At 29.8% G+C, this 19,384-nt stretch overlaps 2 protein-coding genes across 10 annotated transcripts in view; one reads left to right on the top strand and one right to left on the bottom strand.

Moving 5' to 3' along the window:
* LOC107436498 (sulfotransferase 1C2A) overlaps positions 1-19,384 on the top strand; it is a 128,555-nt gene that overhangs the window by 70,220 nt on the left and 38,951 nt on the right. Inside the window, exon 1 of one of the 9 annotated variants that reach the window (XM_043050690.2) lies at positions 16,932-18,141. The exons of the other annotated variants lie outside the window; for them this stretch is intronic. The gene's annotated coding sequence lies outside the window, so the exon portion shown is untranslated. Of the gene's footprint in view, positions 1-16,931; positions 18,142-19,384 lie in introns of those variants that run through there. 9 annotated transcript variants of the gene reach the window in all.
* LOC107445793 (uncharacterized) overlaps positions 1-19,384 on the bottom strand; it is a gene marked incomplete in the record, with an annotated part of 113,617 nt that overhangs the window by 81,885 nt on the left and 12,348 nt on the right.

The following is a 19,384-nucleotide window of genomic DNA, read 5'->3' as shown; positions in this document are numbered from 1 at the left end:
TTTTTAGCTTTGATTTTATGACTTTGATTACTTGGGACAATACTCTGTATCTCATTTGACTCATGGAGTACAAATTAAATTAAACACATGTTTACTTATGTATTATCTTTAATCTTCCTAACAAATTAACACACTCTAAAGAAATTACTCATAAACTTGTCTAAAGATGTAGATAAGGGATAAAACAAAATTTACAATCTTTGAAGATGTTAAAGTGTTATGGTATTTTGACAAAACCCAGGTTATAATCTATAGACACGTATTTACTAAAATCTGAACCTGCACCTAGTTGTTCTCTATGTCGTGTCGACATTGCTATTAAACATATTTTAACTGACTACAAACGATTCGAGCATTTGAGGAACAAACTTTTTGGCAGCTTTTATCCTGATCTTCAATCTCTGCTTGGTGGCCCTATACATCAGAACCTTTAAAATTTATCAAGGCTATAGGACTTCATTCTGTACTTCGAGAAAAAATATATCAGTTTGACCAAGAGACCTAGATTTCAACCTAGTGACTGACGCAGTATAGCCATTTCTGACTCTTGTGCCATTAAACTCCGACCAACCAACCGTTAAAGTGTCATGGTAACGTCCCAACCTCTCAAAACCTTTAATCTATTGACCAAATGTTTAGTTTACTGGGATTGAACTTGATAATATGATACTTGGGATCAACTTAACGAAAAAGTAGTTCAATTTAACATACCATTAAAGTTGCATCAAATTTGCAATGCATTTTGATACGAAGAGTTGATTTTTCTGAGAGTGTAAATCCTCGATTGATAATGCAAAAATAAATGTTTTCGTTCAAAAGGCATGCATAATGTCAAAGAAATTTTAAAATTCTATAAAACTCTCTAAGAGTAAGTTGTTAACATCTTATAAGGGAATGCAAAGTGACAAATGTAGTGAAAATAAAAATTGCAGCGCAGACTTTTAATTTTTTTAAACTAAAACTAATTAATTTTGAAATTAGTAAGCAAAGGGCTAAAAACGAGAAATTTTCTAGCTGACTGATAACAAATTTTAGCTTTCACCCGAAAAAAGAATAAATAAATAAATTTCTTTAAAAGCTGAGTTAATATGAGCTCTGTAAATATTTGAAAATTTTTAATTAAGAAAAGTTAAAACTACCGTACAGCAAATTTTTTTTAGAAAGTAACGATACAAATTTTAATTAATTTCCGTAAGAGATTAGATGCTTTGATCAATGATCTAACATCCGGTCTTAATTAGTTACATTTTTATACAATAAATCTGCTGCTTTAACATCTAAACCTTACTCTTCATCTATAACTACAAAAAGGCTTAATGAAAATTTCAACTACATGCTCGATAATAGTGTCAAGTCAATAAATATTGCCCTTTAACTCAGATAAAAAATTAATGAGTTCAGTTCTTCTTTAAGAAAACTGTGAACTAGAATATCTATGCTAGTAATATTTTAATATACTTGATACGTTTTTTGAAACCTTTCACAATTAAATTAACAAACTTCTTATCTTCTTATTTGTAGAATAAATATTACACCATTACTTATATTATTGATTGATTAATTCATTATTCTATTTCACTCAAATGTTCCCGAATGTACAAAATATTAAAGAATTTTTTTTATTTAGAAACGTTCTAAAATCAGTTTTATTTTGACGTTTATTTAAAAACTTTAAGATATAGAAGCGTTCGATTCTCTAGAAATATTTATAAAAAGTTGACCTATCTTTTAAAAGAAATTTCATAAATATTGAGAATATGTTTGAAACAGTTTGAAACGCTATATAAAGACTTGTGCTGCCATCTATTTATTAGAGAGAAAAGTAATATTTTGGAGAATTAAATGCAGACTCAAAGAAAAATAACTCTTTACTTTGCTAAGCAATATTCAGCTCAGAAAGTGATGGTTACAGTTTTTTGCTGCTTGTATTTAAATTGATAGTGGATATTCAAGACCAACAACAGCAACAACAGAAAAATATATATAATTTTTATTCAGTAATTTTGAAATTTTAACAAAATATTGTTGTCATAAATAAAAAGGTCGATGCACAAAGTTTTATAAAATTAATAGCTAAAAAAAGTATGAGCTTCAGTTTTAAAGTAATAGCTAAAATTAAGTTTTTAATTGTTGATAATTCGAATTTTTTTGTAAATGAGTTACATTTTTTCCTCACATTTTTACCAACACATATTGTTTATACGTATTTGAATAAATTTAAGTGGTCATGGTAACCGTATAATGTACAGTGCTCAGCAACAAAAAGAAACGGACCTAATTGAATAACCTTTGATGTAATGATCGGATCTTCATGTTCCAAGACCCAATATTAAAGAATCAAGGGAGTGACTTCGAAAATGCTAATTAATTAATTCAGACCATATTTCAAGTTGTGAAATAAGCCACAAAAAAGTTCTTTTTCTGAATAAACATACTTTTTTTCCGACGGATTCGGATTTCTGACCTCCGAAATATAGGGGTAGACGCAATCTGGTAAATATGGTCCCCTTAGTTTGGTCAGAAGAGCAATTTTAAATTTCGACCTCTTTAAAAAAACTTTTATTTTTGTGTTTTGATCTGTATTTTCGTCACAAAATGGCATATTTCATCAGGAATATAGACATCACACATTCATAGTACAGTAATTTTTAATTTAAATTCACTTTATTAATTTTTTTAATAAAAAAGCCAACAAAAACAAGTAAACAGTTCAGAGAAAATATACACGAATTATTATTTTTTTTTAAGTCCCTAGGTCGCCATTTTTTTTTGTTGAAAATGCACCTATATTATTATTTTAAAGTGGAATTATTAAAAATATTTTATAACATTCTGAAAACTACTTTTGCTTGTTTCTTAAAATATTTTTTTTTATTTTAAAAATGAACCTTGTAATGTTAGCCATATCTTAATAAATGCCTCACATTATTTTAATATCAACACTTTCCTTAATCATTTAAAACTCTCAATTTTTGAAAAAGTGGTCACTGTTGAAAATACAACTGACCACCAACCAGTAGCTAAATTTCATAAGTTTCGCCCAATTTTCTCTCTGCATTGTTTTTTAAATTTATATAAATTAATACAAAACGTTCTCAAAATACCTTAAGCGTGCAGTTAATGAATTTTGATCTATATACTCTCAGTTTTAAACAACTCTCCGAAAATTTGCTCTCTTTCCTTGGGATATTCATCCACTTTTCCTTCGAAGTTAGTATCTTCCTTGCCTGTACTATGCATGATTCTTTGTCGCCTTACGAGATCATCGCCAACAAAACCAAGTATTTTTATTTTTTGAAATGCCGGATGCTGTTTAGGCAAAGTATGAAATAATCGTCCTGATGAGGTTATTATGCAAAAATCTTAAAAGAATAATATTGGGAAAATATAATAAGCATTGGTCTCAAACACCTCTCAAACCGTGACTTCACCTCCTCTGCTTACACTTCTCCACTGATCGAGTTAGACGTCACCAGACATCTTTCCCTTCTCCCCCGCCCACATGAAATTGAATCTAGGCTCTCAAAAAATAGATACAATATGACAAAACAGCTGCATGGTTGCTTTCACATCAACTCTCACTTCTTAGCATACGGCAATTAAGCATACTGCAATAACATCTAAATAATTATTTATATCTCGAATAAATACTTAAGCAACTTTATGTTATCCCTTTGACGCAGAATTTATATTAAACAAATTTTTCATACCTTTTTTTAAATATTATTTTGTATTAAATTAGATCAAAATATTATATTTAGCACTTTAATAAATTATGGTTGCGAAATACAACATGAGGCACCGGGGTCTTATTCTGCCTTAAAGGTGAAATCGTCCAAACTTTGTTGATTTCCAAACATTAATCTTTCAAATTTGCCCTTACTTGAAGTTCTAGTTTAGGTTTCTCTTTCAATAGTTAACTATGTCAAGTTTTGGATGACATAGCTGATAGGATACATGATCCTATCTTTCCTAGCTTGCCCGATGCCGATGCAGGAAGCATCACATTGAATGACAAAAGTCTATCCAAACAGCGTGGTGTCAAGAAGACTATGTGCTTCAACAAAACTCTTCATACTTCTTTCCAAGACAGTTTCTTCGGACTCAAATGTTTTGTTAGTAAGTACTCAGTTTCTGCGTAGTGGGGTACGTAATCTCGATAACCTAACAGACTTTTTAACTGCTTCGTTGTCTACGGTCTGGTCAGTTTGTGGATTGCTGCCAAACCGTTTCCCAAATTTTGATTCAATGAGTTTATTTGAATTCGAGAAATCTTGCGCACAGTATGAAAACATTTGAACTGATTTGAAGACAAACCTTTGAATAAATATTACTTGAGTTTGGAGACGATTCCAGTTTTAAAGATGGGAGTATTATTTTCTGTTTTCACGGAGTGAGTTCCAGTATTTTTGCTGTAGTATCTTTTTGAGTGTTATCTTATGCTTGTCAAATTGGTCAGAATAATAGATGTCATTAAATATATTATTTTCCAAAAAATTTAAAAATTTTGTTATGAAACCTAGACTCCTTAGAATAGTGAGATTGAAAACATGAACGTCTATATGGTTTCCGGGGGTATTGCAAAACGATTTTTAATAACATTTTTGTTAAATGCAACTTGGACAATCAAGGTGTTATTAAAGTTCTACATCCCGCCTTCCTCACAAGTAATTCGATAGATTTTGGTAACATATTGAGTTTTTTTTTTCTTTCAAAAATATTCACTTGCAAATGAAAATATGCATACTTTTTTGACAAAAAAAGATCTATACAAATATATTAAGGGTTGTCATAACGGAACACCCCAATAACTTTAGTTCATCAACTTTTTTCACACTATTTGAACAACTTACTGTACATTTTACTTTTCTAATTTATTTATTGTGAAAATATTATACTGATAGTATAAGAATTAAACGGTGACAACTAGCATATTAGAATCATAAACACACACAAAGAAAGATACCAGATTGCCTCGAATCCATTTATCATATTTGAATCAAATAAACTTGTGATTCAACTGATAAAAACCACATTTTTTTTATCTCCACAACATTTAAAAATAAACTATTTAAATCAGTTTCAAGCTCAACAAGTGTACTCACTTTAGAATAATCGCGAATTAACATTAATTTTCCTCNGTTGCCTTTTATTCAAGCAGTAGTTTTTTTTTCCAAAATGGTCATCCAAATTTTAAAAAAAATTTCATGTAGCTTTAACGTTACAAGAGACTTATATATTCGCATCATAATACCTGTAATTTATGGATATAAATATATTTATGTTAGCCACTTTTTCAAAATAGTATATAAACTTTGCATTCAAGCAGTAGTTATTTCTTTCCAGAATGGTCTTCCAAATAAAAATTTAAAGGTAGAAGAGACACGTTACTTCATTTGCACCACAAAATCAATTGCTTAAGGGCATAAATATTTTCTATGGTCATCATTTTTTAAGATAATGCATACATTTTGAATTCAATCAGTAATTTCTTTTCACGAATGGTCTATAATGCATGGAGTGCATCCGTTGATGTTGTTCTATAACCAAGGTCTATAGAACAATATCAACGGATGCTCTCCAAGTAATAGCCGGGACCAACCCTTTGGATTTAACAATAGATAAAGAAGAAAAGACTCACAAATATTTACTTTCACCGTATAAATGACGAATCATTCATACCAAACCTTATTATCCCAATAATCCATCCAGCAGACATACAAATGATTCATTTGTATAATAGTTCTTCTAACAATACCGGTATTGAAATATACACAGAGGGTTCTTGACTTATATGTAATAATACTTTCAGAGTTGGATGCTCAATTATTGTATTACAATGATAATCACACATTACAAAATTACAGATTCAGATTAACTAACCATTAAACTGTTTTTAAAGCCGAACTTTAGGCCATGCTCCAGGCGGTCTATTGGATTCATAACAACAATATTAAAACAGAAGTACAATTGCAAAGAAGTCTTTTTGCAATTGAGCAATCCGAACATACAGAATATATAGTTGAAAGATTAAGAACCACTATAGTCAAAACATAAAACTCCACTGGATAAAAGCACATATAGGATTTGTAGGCAAACGAAGAGGCTGATAGCCAAGCCAAACTTGCGTGCCAGAAAGATAACGTAGACTTAATTGATATACCTTTAAAATGTTCTATTAGAACAAAACTTAATAAAATAAACCTGGAAAAATAGCAAGAACGATGGGACAACCCGCTTTCTGAAGGAAGACATACCTATAACCTTATATCAACTGTAGACCACAAAACCATTTACTCCGATTTTTACTTGAATCGATTCCAGATCATGGAACCCAGGGTAGTTATCAATCAAGAATCTTTAATAAGCCCTCAGAGTTAGGTAATTTCCAAACTTATAATGGCCTAGAACATATCCTCATACACTGTCCTTTATACAATAACATTCGAAAAAACCATTTCCCAAAACAACTTTCTTTCCAGAACCTCCTACAGTTCTGTGGAGAACCTAAAATCAAGAGAGGGATACGAGAAATAATGAAAACTAATTTTGAAAACCATAGAGATATTCCCTAATAAAAACGATCCATCATCTTATCACAACGTTTTACGAGGCGAGATTCAAGACGAAACAAATGTTCCAGATAGAAGAAGTCACATTAGCCATCTCATGCTTTTAAATCATTATATATATTCATAGTCAAGTTTCCTGGAGAACCAACTGGGGTTCAACTCGACAAATCGAAATGAAACTCTTTTGCTTTCGTGCTATTAATGTTGCCTAATTTGCAGGTGGATACACATTCTTGAACTTTCAAACTTTTCTTCTGAACTTTGATATTCGAACTCTTAACCTTTTGTAAAGCAACTTCTTTCCATCTGTTTTTTAATGGTTTGCAAATTGTGTGAAAAATGCTCTAATACTGTGTAATTCCTCTTTCTGTATAAATTATGAATAGACCTTTCATTACTAGTAAAACCAATTTTGTCAAAACCACACAAGGATATGATCTTCTTAACTTAAGTACTGTTATTTCAGCCAAATTTTGAATATCCTTCTCTAACGGAACGTCTATCCATTTGATCCTTGTTTCATTAGAAATTCGTTTGCTAAGTGAGTTTTTTACATTTCTTTTCATCTTTTGAATTTCCCATTGTAACGGAATATTTTTTTCATCTGCTTTATATTTTATTGGAAATCCGTTCTGTTAGGGGACTTATTTATATCTGTTATCATTCTTGATTTTAAAGTATGTAATTTTGATTTTTCATTTATCTTCATTTATTTTCCTAAAATTTAAAATGGAATTTAACTTACCTTATTATATTTTTAATTTCGTAAATATATTATATTTTTTTGATATTTTAACATTTAAGATTAGGAAAGTTTTACAAAAAATTCTATCTAAAAAAATTTTTTTGCTCTAGAATACAATTATTTTTAGAATTAAATTTTTAAACAAAGGAAAAATGAGCACTTAAATAATTTTCAGTTGTTAACAATTTTACAGTAATTGCAGGAAAAATTGAATGAAGCAATGTTTTTAAAATGAAAAAAAAATTATATTCTATATTTAAAAGAACAACCTATAACCAAAACTTAGGCTTGATATTTTTCAGTTTAAATCAAAAACTTTAAACTTCAAAAAAGGAATTCGATACAACTCTATTTATGGAATCACATCTTAAAAAAATTTTATTCTGATATTGATTTTAAAACTTTATTTTTTGGATTAAATATTATATAATAACAAACATTTTCACGTTATACTGAATTTAAAAGTTTCTTTTGGTTGGTTTTCTCCGTATTGTTTACCTGAATTATAAATTTTAAAATCCTGGTCGAAAAGGAAGTCCAAAAAGTATGCACATTAAGTTCCGCAAATTAATATAAAAACGAAGTAGAAATAAAACCATAATCAAATTTCGTTAATTACTATTGAGAAAGACGGAACTGAAAACATGAAAGATAATATGACTGCCGAAGAAAAAAAAGAGGGATTGTGTGATGATTAAAAACGTGGTGATTTTCAGGCAATCAAACGGATTTTAATATGTTTCTTACCACTTTCTTAACTAGTGATTAGACAGATTCTTCTTTCTGTTAAGATTGGCTAACAAGATCTGTTAAGACAGAAAACTTGTATATTTCTTTTTAAAAAAATAGGGAAAAAATTGCTGTGATATTTTAACAACCGGAAAAAAAGAGAATTAATTAGGAAACATTCAAAAATTTTAAGTACAATCACCCCTATTAGCATAATTATTATTTAATACGAAATAGGAGACAAAAATACGTTTAAAAAGAGCATAAAATTGCAATAACTTTAAAATAAATCAGAACTTTGAAGGAAAGAAAACTTGTGATGAGTTTATGAGTAAAAATTGCTTTTTCAGCATGTTAAATTTTATTTCAGTAGTTGCCTTTTAGTAGACTGCAGAGCGGATCTCGTGTTATTTCTTACTTCCAGTTTAACATTTAATATTTTTCAAACTAATTATTAAATGTTAATTTTTTTATTCCATCATTCTCCCTGAGCATTTTTCTACACAACTTAGTAATTTTAAGTTTCTAAATCAAGCACGAGCTTATGAAATAAGGATCTCGAGGAAGATGAAAAAGTATTTCGATAACATTGTATAAATAATTATTATTTAATGCAAAATGAGGGAGAAATTTTTTTTCAAAAACATAAAAATGCAATAACTTTCAAATAAAAAGGATATAATTTGTTTATAATTTATTGATAAATAAAAACAGGAACTCTTATAATTTTGTTTTAATATATATTAATAAATAAAAACAAGAAAAATAAAAATAAAAAAAATAAAAAGGAAAACAAGGGAAATGAAAAGAAAACAAGAAAAGTAAAAACAATTAATAAAAATGTAAAAAGATTGACATAGAATTGAAATTTGAAAGCTTATTTAATTGAAGAATAACAAATATACCATAACTATTTCAGCATAACTATTTTACCATAACTATTATTACCATAACTATACCATTTTACCATAACTATTTATGAACTATTTTAGTAATATCTGTCCCTGAAAAAAGGAAACCAGCAGAACATACAAAATTATATAAACCTCTAAATATTGTATTGCAAATAAAAAAAAATTAAAATCTATTAAACAGATAATATTTGCAAACAAATTAGCACATACATTGTGTCTCTAGATTCAACATCAATTATTTTTACTGTATCGATTTTCAATTATTAGGTTTTCCCGACAAGAATGTACAAAAAGAGCCCTCCAATATTCTCTCCAAAGTTCTTTTTGTTAAAAAATGTCTTCAGTCTTGTTTCACCTGGATTAGTTTTCAGTAATTCAATAAATGTCTTGTCAGCTCTTAATTACATTCTTACTTAATTATCCTTACAACACTTCAATTACTGACTTGTTCAGTTTCTAATTTGAAACAGTATGTGGTTTTTTTGTAACGATTTAATACTTAATGGAACTTTTTTAGCAACTTAAATTCGTTTGAATGAACAGATCCTTTGTCTTGAAAATAAAGAGCTTATTTTTTTTAAAAAAATTCATACTTGTGTTTATCTAATTAGAGTTATTTTATAGTCTGAATTCGTTTTTTCGTAAGTGATTTTTAAACTCATAATGTATGAAATATTGTTCTGTTATTTCATTTTTAAATACAAAATACGCCCTTGCAAAAAAGGTGTTCTCGAGGTTTTTTTGAAGTTGTCAGATGTAAAAAAAAATACATCTGGGTAAGAAATGAGGTTGTGTTTTGAGCCAAAAACAAAATCATCAATAAACCTCAATTTCAACCTCATTTACACTTTATGTAATCAACCTCATAATGTAGCTCAAAAATCGTGTGAAATTATTCTCACTACAAATATGCTTGCTTGCTTGAAGAGAAGAAATAAATTACTTGTATACTTCAAAAACAGCCTCTCTAAGCTGGTTGCTCTTCAGTAAAATTCCATCAACCTCAAAACAACCTCGAGTATGAATAAAACAACTTTATACACCTTGATTATGAGCCCAGGGAGGTTGATTTTTAAGGTTGTTTAAGTCAACTTTAAATGAACCTCAAATCTACTTTAATACATCAAACTTAATTTCAAATAAACCCTAAAAACACTTTAAATTTTTGTAAGGACGTTAAATCAAGATAACTAATTTCAATTCACTAAATAAAATTTATCAGAAATTCTTAATAACAATTCCACTTTTACAACGATACTGAAAAATCGCTATACTCATACTTTTATATGTAGCTGCCATTAAATTATTTTTCGTGCCTAAATTTTTGTTACGGTTCAAACAAAAAAATCACTGATTTATTTATACTGATTGACTGTTTCCCTAATTTATTCCATTGTACTGATGTATTTTAAAACATAAACTAAACATTTAAGCACAATTTAAGCTATGTATAGTTTCACCATCGTGTATTTTGAGGTTTTGTCTATTTTTAGATGTACATTTCAAGTTGTGTCCTGCAGGGAACTGATCGTAGAGACACGGTTCCCAGAAGAACACTGAAGTCAAGCATCACTGGCAACAGCCAGTAAGCGGGTGGGTGACCACTTTGATCAGCCTGCGTAGGGACTGAGGGTGCGCTGTATGGGTCCTCGTTAAACTGCTCTACCGTGAAATGCTTGACTTCGCGTGCAGGTCATCAGGCTACCAAAGCAGGGGAGTCATTCCCTCTGCAGAGGATCAAAATTGCGATGCCCTGTATTCGGATCAATCTTAGGGATGTTTCCCAGACCGTCGCCAATAGCCCATTGTGCAGCTCTAGTGCAACATAAATAAAGTACCTACCTACCTACATTTCAAGTTGTATCCATTTCATTAATGCGCGCGCATTACAAGTTATTTACATTTTATTTCGATGCGAGTTTCGTGCCATATCCGTAACTACGTCATAAACCAATGACTACGTAATAAAAGATTAACGCTTTTCGATGCAGAAAAATATAAAAGAAATTTCAAGCAAAAAAGAAAACATAACATTTTACATCTAATTCATATCATTTAGTGTTCGAAAAAAAATCATTTTTATATTTCACATGAATTATATGTAATTTAAATAGAGCTAGATAATGAAAACAACAAATATAGAAGGAAAAATACGAAGTGCGTATTTTTAGAGATCATTTATTATTACAGAAGGTAAATGGGTCTGAGTTTAGGAAGAGAAAAAAAGTAAAAGTTTATCGATGCGGCATTTAATGTCATCAAGATTGATTCCCTTTCATGAAATAAAATCTTTGCTTTATCGCAAGAACTCTGTACGCTTTTAATGGTTTGTAGCCGGCTGATCTACGACTTTTATGGTCATCAAAAGGCGGAATGAATCCTTCCATTACGCGACATAATCGTAAAAACAACCACTCGAAACCACTTTCACCTGTTCGCAAAAAGCATTTGAATTACCTTTTCCTTTTAATAGAAAAGTAATTCCGTTAAACCTGGTTAATCAATTAAATTTTTTGACATTATATAAAACAAGTAATAGCTAAATGCAGAGTGTTCTGTAACGACCATCCGTAACATATGTTTTTAGAATCCTCGTCAAAAATAAAGTCATAAAAATATTCACATAACCATTCACAAATTAATGTTTAAGCGAAGAAGAAGCATAAACCCTATCGATAGGCTTCGAATTATAAGTGAAGAAGACAACGTAAAAACCTATTTAACCCTTTATTAGACCGTGGTAAGTGCACCTACTACGAACTGCATGAGATTGGAAACTATTTTATCACCTATGATTTGTATGGGCATCTGCTAACTTAAAATAATAAAATCAAATAAAAAAATATTTTAGGCCATTGTTTGCGTAATAAGGGTAGTATAGTAACAGTAAAGGTTAGCGTAGGGTCAGAAAGCAAAGCTAACCCTGGAAAGACTGGACACAGTAACACTTACCACCAACTTCATTCTTTTTAAATGTCGATGGGAAACTATTTTCTTACCCGTGCTTTGTGTGGACATCTGATGATAACTTAAAAAACAAAATATATAAATAAACAAACAATTTAGGACTCTGTTTACGTAATAGAGGGTAACAGTATAGGTTAGAGTAGGTTCAAGAAGAGCAGCTAACATTGGAAAGCTCATTACTCCTGTGCGTCATAAAGTTTATTTATTGTAATAAATACATATTACATAAATTTGATTATCCATAAACATAGAAGTTCATGTCTATGGCCAATTCCTTACAGTAGGTTAAATTTCGAAAATTCCATCAGCCTTCCCACCAAGAATATCGTCATAAAAATCAAATTAATTTTAGTCAGAAAACTAAACTAAGCTCTCAGTTCCATACATATTAACATAAGATAACTGGAAAAAATGGCAGTTCAAAGGGTTGGTTATCTTGTAAAACTTGGAATTGTTTCTAATATTCGTCTTTCGCTTTACTGATAATCAAACAGGTTTTGATGTCTTAGTCCCACCTCACTAAATCATGACTGTATTTCTGGCGTTTTTGTTTTATTTCACTGTAATATTAATTTACTATCCCTAATGGACACAATTTAATCTTAATTTTAGAAAAGGATTCCAAAAATATATATTAAAGTAACCTCTACGAATAAGCTCAGTAAGTTAGATAAATAGGTAATAAAAAATCCTTTTTGCGGGTTATTTATTATTGACAAAGGTAAGTGGAAAATATTTATCATAGAAGTACAGAGAGAGTTAAACTATGTGTGAAAAAAGCTAAAAACTTTATCGATACAGCATTTAATGTCATCAAGATTTACCGCTTTTCCGGAAATAAAATCAGTGCTTTATTGTTGGAACACTTCATGCTTTTAATGGCATGTGGCCAACTGACCTTCGACATTTGTGGTCATCAGGAGGCGAAACGAATCAATCAATTACCTGGCATAATCGTATAAATAACGGCTGGAAACCACTTTTACCTGTTCCCTAAAAGCAACGAAAACAAGTTTTTTTGGAAGAAAAATAATTCTGTAGAAGCTGATTAATGAATTACATTTGATGACATTTTGGGTTGTATATAATGTATATAATACATTTAAATAATTGGGAAATATTTTAGAGCGATTGTAAAACTATATATTGTGAACAGTCCTTAAAGAATATTTTTTATGCTGCATACATAGCATGTTGCATATTTTAATTTATTATTTTTTTTAGCAAAGAACAAGTTATACTGAAAAAAAATTACATTTTAACAATCTCATTTATGTATAGTATTTGTCAGTACAAAATTTCATATAAAATAAGTACTTAATTCCGCTTAAAACTTAGGCGTAAAAAAATTTATTATTAATTCCTCAGGTTTTTAAAAACTAATAAAAAAAACTGATTAATTAGTTTCTAGATAAATATATACTGCATTTTAATTTTTTAACCATAAGGAAAGTTGTTTTTCAATAAAAAAAATATATGTTGTTTGTAGGCTTTAAAAAAATGAAGGAAAAAAAAAACATTATTTTTTCAGAACTTCAAATATTAGTTTTGGCGCTTTTGTTTATTTAAGACACTAAGTTTGTGAGAGAAGATCTTATTTTTTTTAAAAAAAAAAATTTAAATGTATGTTTCGAAATTTTGAAAAACTTATCTTTTTTCTGTTTAGTTTATTTTCCAGCGGAAAAAAATCCCACAAACCGATAAAACTTCACTGTTTACTTTTGTATTGCTCATGTTTTTGTGTGCTTAAGATATAAACTTGAGCATTTGATAGAAATAAAATTGTAAATTTGAAACATGCGTGGGCTTTTCATATAGCTTGTAGCAACTGAAGAAATTAAACTTTGCGAGTACTTGTATATTAAATTTCCATTAGCAAAAGTTTTTTTTACATTAACTAAGCAACATTTTAGAGTTATATTATATCAATAATATAGTGAGTTTTTTTATTATATTGATAATTATCTTAGAGTAATTTGCTGGTGTAATGCATGCTTCAGTTTTAATTTCACTTTCATTTTTGTGATTAAAAAAAAGTTTCACTCAGTTTTTATTTTTAAGCTTTAAATTATTCCTTTTATTTGTAAATGAAACAGCTTCTTCTAGGTTTTAATAGGTAGTTTCGTTACCGAAAAATGAGAAAATTTCATACTTTTTAAACATCTTTGCAATGAATAGTTATACCTAACAGGGTCATCGGACATACATAAAAAATTACTTGTTAGTATTATTATTTTGATAGAACTTTAAAAACCCCAATCATTATCATCTTTATCAATAAAATTCTCAATCATTATTAACCTGATCAATACAACTAATCAATAAATTTAATCTATATTGAAAAATTCATAACTGCCAGACAACTGAGCAAAGGATGGTTTTTGTTTGTTAGCGAAGTGACGAAAGAAAAAAAACTCAAGGAATGAGGAAACGAGATGAGAGATGATTTTTTTAGATCAATAGATACAGGGAACGGGTAATTTTTTTTATGCGTGAAGAAAAAATAGCTTGCAGTGGTTACTCTGTAATCGCGAATTAATCTGTGCAAAACTCTTCAAAGGCGTTCGTAATTATGATCCATTAATTGTAAATAAATATGTTTTTCATAAAGTTTTATTAGTCATCATGTGAATTTATACTAACTCAATGGTGAAATAATGTAGTTCTACATAAAGTATAGAAAGAAAGGTTTCTCGTTTTTTTTGCATATATATATACTAAGAAATATCCTTTAAGGTTGAACCATAATATTATACAAATTTGCTGCATCTTTAATAGTGATAAAATTTTTAAATATATGTATAATTTTGTAAATATTATTTTGTTATGAAGCTAAATATCTCAGACGAACCGTAAATAACTAGTTTAATCAAAATATTTGCCAGAAAGTAGCGTAATTCTAATGTAATTCTGAGAGAAAATAACGTCTAATGCATTTCTTCTGGAAGATCGGTTTGGCGACTTTTTTTTACAAATTGACAATAAGCTAAGCTACTTGGCCAAAGAATCTTTTTGGCAACAGAATGATAGATATGGAAAATTCGGGTTTCGAAGTGATAAGACTAATATTTATAAGTTATATGAGAATTGTATAGTATCATGTCAAAAGTTCCTGGGTTTCCTCGCTTAGCCTATCTAAATAGGAATTTAAATTAGCCTTCTCCCTACTTTAGGGAAGATTTTAACCAAATTATACTCAACAGAGTGGAACCGCTCCTTACTTTAATCCCTAAGGAACAATATGGGTTCCGCAAACAGTTGTCTACTATGAAACAGTTAATTAGACTCTTTGACTTCGTAAGCGAAGGCATATTTAAAAAGGAAGCTACAGCCCTGCTCATGCTAGACGTGGCCAAAGTATTTGACAACGTCTGGCATAGAGCCTTAATACATAAGATGATCAAACCGAATCTTCTTTTTTCTATGATAAAAAGGCTAGACTACTACCTGTCTAAAAGAACCTTCCAGATTCGACTCAATGGAGAGCTGTACGAAAAAAGATACATCCAAGCCGGTGTGCCACAAGGTGGGACCCGTGCTTTATCTAATTTACACCAGTGATTTTCTCATCAACAATGACAACGGAAACTATTTAATACCCTTTTATGTTGGCGACACAGCTATCGCAATGAGATCTATGAGTCTAAACCAAGCCGCAATCATGCCACCCGTTAAAAAATGGTGAGGTGACAACAAAGTGTCTATTAACAAGGAAAAATCCCTAATGATGGTCATAAGAAGAAGAAATGAGACACAAAAGAATTGATGATGACATAACTCTCTTCAATTACAGACAATGCAAATAACCTGGGCCTAACAATTAATGAAAAGTGACTTGGAATTTTCAAATCAAGAAAATAGTTAATAAGGCCTATGCGGCTTATAACTGCCTACGACCTCTTTTAAATTCTAATTCGACACTCCCACTAAATCTAAGGAAACTATTATACCTCCAATGTATAAGACCTATTCTCACTTATGCAAGCCCAATCTGGGGTTGCATAAATTCTACATAAATGAACAAGCTTGAATTAGTTCAAAACAAAATATTAAGAAGAATAACTGGAGCATCATATTATCTTCCAAACGCTGCTATCAGGAATGATCTTAAGATTGAAACCAATAGTAACGTCACAAATAAACTTAATGCCACAATCTATGGCAACGCTAAAAGCTCAGACCCAGCTGGTTTTAATAATCCACTAAATACGGAACTAATAGATGTCATGAAAGACTATAACAAAATCACTTTCTTTCCTCTTTTCAGACGGAATTATCTCGAAATATTACAAACAGTCACCCCAATTTTTACTTCACATAGATACTTCCTAAGAAGAGGAAAAGACCATTATGGTGATTCCTGACTCAGGAGTCCGGAATCCTAGTCAGACCCCTAGTCTTAAACCTAATTTTTACTCAGATTTCTCAGTCACACTCATGCTAGATTAATATTATTGCTGTAAGCGTCTTCTCAATCTTTTAATCGTGCATATTTCCTGAGAAGGGGAAATGACCAATAGGGTGATCCCTGACTCGGGAGTGTGCCTCCCCCCCCCATCCTTATCTTAACTTACTGTAACATAACATTAGATTACTCAAACTCAGATAGTATCTAATGTCGTAACGTTTAGAATTATGACTTCTACTGCCTCTGCAATTCTCTCGCCATTTTCTGCTTACTGTCATATTACAGTCACCCAAGGACATCATCAAAGGTGAAGGAATAAGTTGTCCACTTCGCGAACAGGCCCTCCGTATACAGACTCAGTCCAAGTCAGAGAGCAGTTAATAGGCTGCTTGTAACTGTAGTTGTGTTCTGACATAAGTTAGATCATTGACTCACCTGAAGCTCTTCCTTTGTTGTGTACTACACTGTTATTTGAGTAGTAATTGAGTGATAGAGATAGCTGTATTTTCTGAAAGATTCTGTTAATAAATTTTTGGAGTCTTAATAATTGCTTAATTTTGGTTGCCGTGTTAAAGCTCGAAGGTTATTCAACCCTCAATTAGGTTCAAATTTGACAACGCTGAGCCCCGCTGAACAATATTTTAGTAAAAATTATTTATTTTAAAACTTACTTACTTCATACTCTGGTTGAATTTGGGCTGAAAGATAGCTCAATTTAACATCTTAGTATAGTTGCAGCAAGTTTTCCATAGTTCATAATATGGATATTGTTGATGAAAGTTGAACTGATTATTCGAAGATTGTGGTTTATTAAAATATAATGTGTTTCAAACTTCTATGGGTTTTCAGTAGAAAAACACTACTACATTTTAATAGACACTAATATTTTATTTATTAAAAGCATAGTGCTTCATTCGTGGCAAAAAAAAACTTATATTCGATAATTGATTTTAATTTCAAATTTTTTAATTATAAAAGTAAACTAGTTTCCTTTTATAGCATTTGTTTTTAATTTAAAGGAAAATTCTTCAAATTTGCTAAAAATTCTATTTTAATTAAATGAATTAAGTTATTCAAATTCCACTAAAGAATGAATTAAAGAACATGTTTTCCATATTTAAATTTATTTCAAATTTAAGTTTTGTGAAGTGCTGCAACATTTTTAGAATCAGCTTTCTAAGGTGTGCTGGTTTTCAAAAACTTCATGAATTTATCAAAATATTAATGGTGTTTAGCTTTTATTTCATTGACATTGCATTTGCGAAAAACGAATTTTGATATCCTAAACAAATGCTTAAAAATTATCATGAAAAATCGTGCAAAATTCATTACGTTAATCTTATATTTACACTTCCAAAACCAGCAAGAAAAATTAATAGTTTTTTAGAATCGTTAATTCGTTTTCGATGTTACATCCATACAAAGCTAATAATACAACAATTTAAATAAACATAAGAAAACAATGACTTTTTGCCAACAATCACGTGGAATATTAATTCTACATTATTAACAAGAGGGTGGAATAACCTTCGAGCTCCAATACGGCAACCAAAAATAAACATAAATAATATTGACTTTTGAAAGGTGATCTACAGGATATCTAAATACAACAAATGACGTTTACTAGGGGTTAACAGAAACAGAACAAATTACTAGAACTGGGATAACCCCACCACAAATTTTGCCGATATTTCGTGAAATCTTCGAGCACGCAAGGTAGCGTGTGTGGGATTGACGGCGTGTGGGACTTGTAAGTGATATGAAATAGGGCTGAAAAAATAAAGGAAGTTCTGGAACACTTCACGAGTAAGTTTGACATTCTTCGAATTACTTTAGAACGAAACTGTCTTAGTGTTTTAATTGCGTTAGCCCTATATTTTTTTAAATGCTTTTAATTTAGATGTATTTACGGAAATATAATTTGAAATTGAGAGATAAGAATAACAGATGCACGTTTGCTGCAAATGTTTTATTTATTCATGAACTCGTTTGAAGGATATTAAGAATGAATTACAGGGAGAAAGTTTTGGAAACTTTCTTCAATACTTTGTTTTATTCAATCGTTTCAATACTTTGAGGATAAAATGTGATATCCCACATCTTATAAAAATTTCCCATCCCTGTTCAAAGCAGTGTTTAGAAATTTCTAAACAACAACTGGTTGTTAATACCTTTTTAAATAAGAGTAATAGCTGTATGCTTGCTGCAAATGTTTTATTTAATTGTAAACCCGTTTTAAGGATATAAAAAATTATTTTTACAGAGAGAGAGTTTTGTGAGTTCTACTGTTTTAATACTTGGAGGGTAAAATGTGATATCCTACATCTTATAAAAGATTAACTTCTCTATTTCAAGCAATGTTTACCAATTACAAAACAACAAGTGCTTAGCAATAAGCTTTTAAATTGACAGTAAATGTATTTCACGAAATAATAAATATTTTTCTTAACTACAATAATATAGGCTATCATTTTATTTATTTATTTTTTTAAAACCACTTTTTTTAAGCGTTAGAAATAATTACCAATTATTCAAAAAATAAAATTCAATAATGTACCTCCATAGAAAAAAATCAATAACTATACAATTCTCTTCTAAAGAATTGTTTTTTAAACTTCAGTCTATAACATAAACATGCTTTATCTTTCTATAAGTTGTCAATATCCAAATTCAGACCTTTTTCTATTTATAGTGCCATCGAGCGAAGTTTCACTTTGATAATTAATTCTTAAGAGCTTCTTGTTATCGTGTACAAATCGGGTTAAACAAACAAATGAAAACTGCAAAATATTTACGCGATTGGATTCAATAATAATGATTAAAAGTTAATATTTATGGTTTATGTTAAGAAAAACAGGTCTTCTTAGAAGCTAAGATTCAATCAAATACTGCTTTTAGCACTAATATATTGGAAACACATAAGATTTTGCAATAAAAATTAAATTTTGCCGATAAAATGTTGCGTAATAATTCGTATTACTAGGGCCATATATCCATGCCTTATCTTTACTAAATGTTCAAAAGATAATGTTAAGGAGCAGTGTGATAA

The sequence above is a fragment of the Parasteatoda tepidariorum genome, chromosome 6 (assembly GCF_043381705.1).
Source record: "Parasteatoda tepidariorum isolate YZ-2023 chromosome 6, CAS_Ptep_4.0, whole genome shotgun sequence".
NCBI lineage: Eukaryota > Metazoa > Arthropoda > Arachnida > Araneae > Theridiidae > Parasteatoda > Parasteatoda tepidariorum.
Note: the sequence above shows the minus strand (reverse complement) of the source record. Positions and strands in the feature narration are given on the sequence as shown.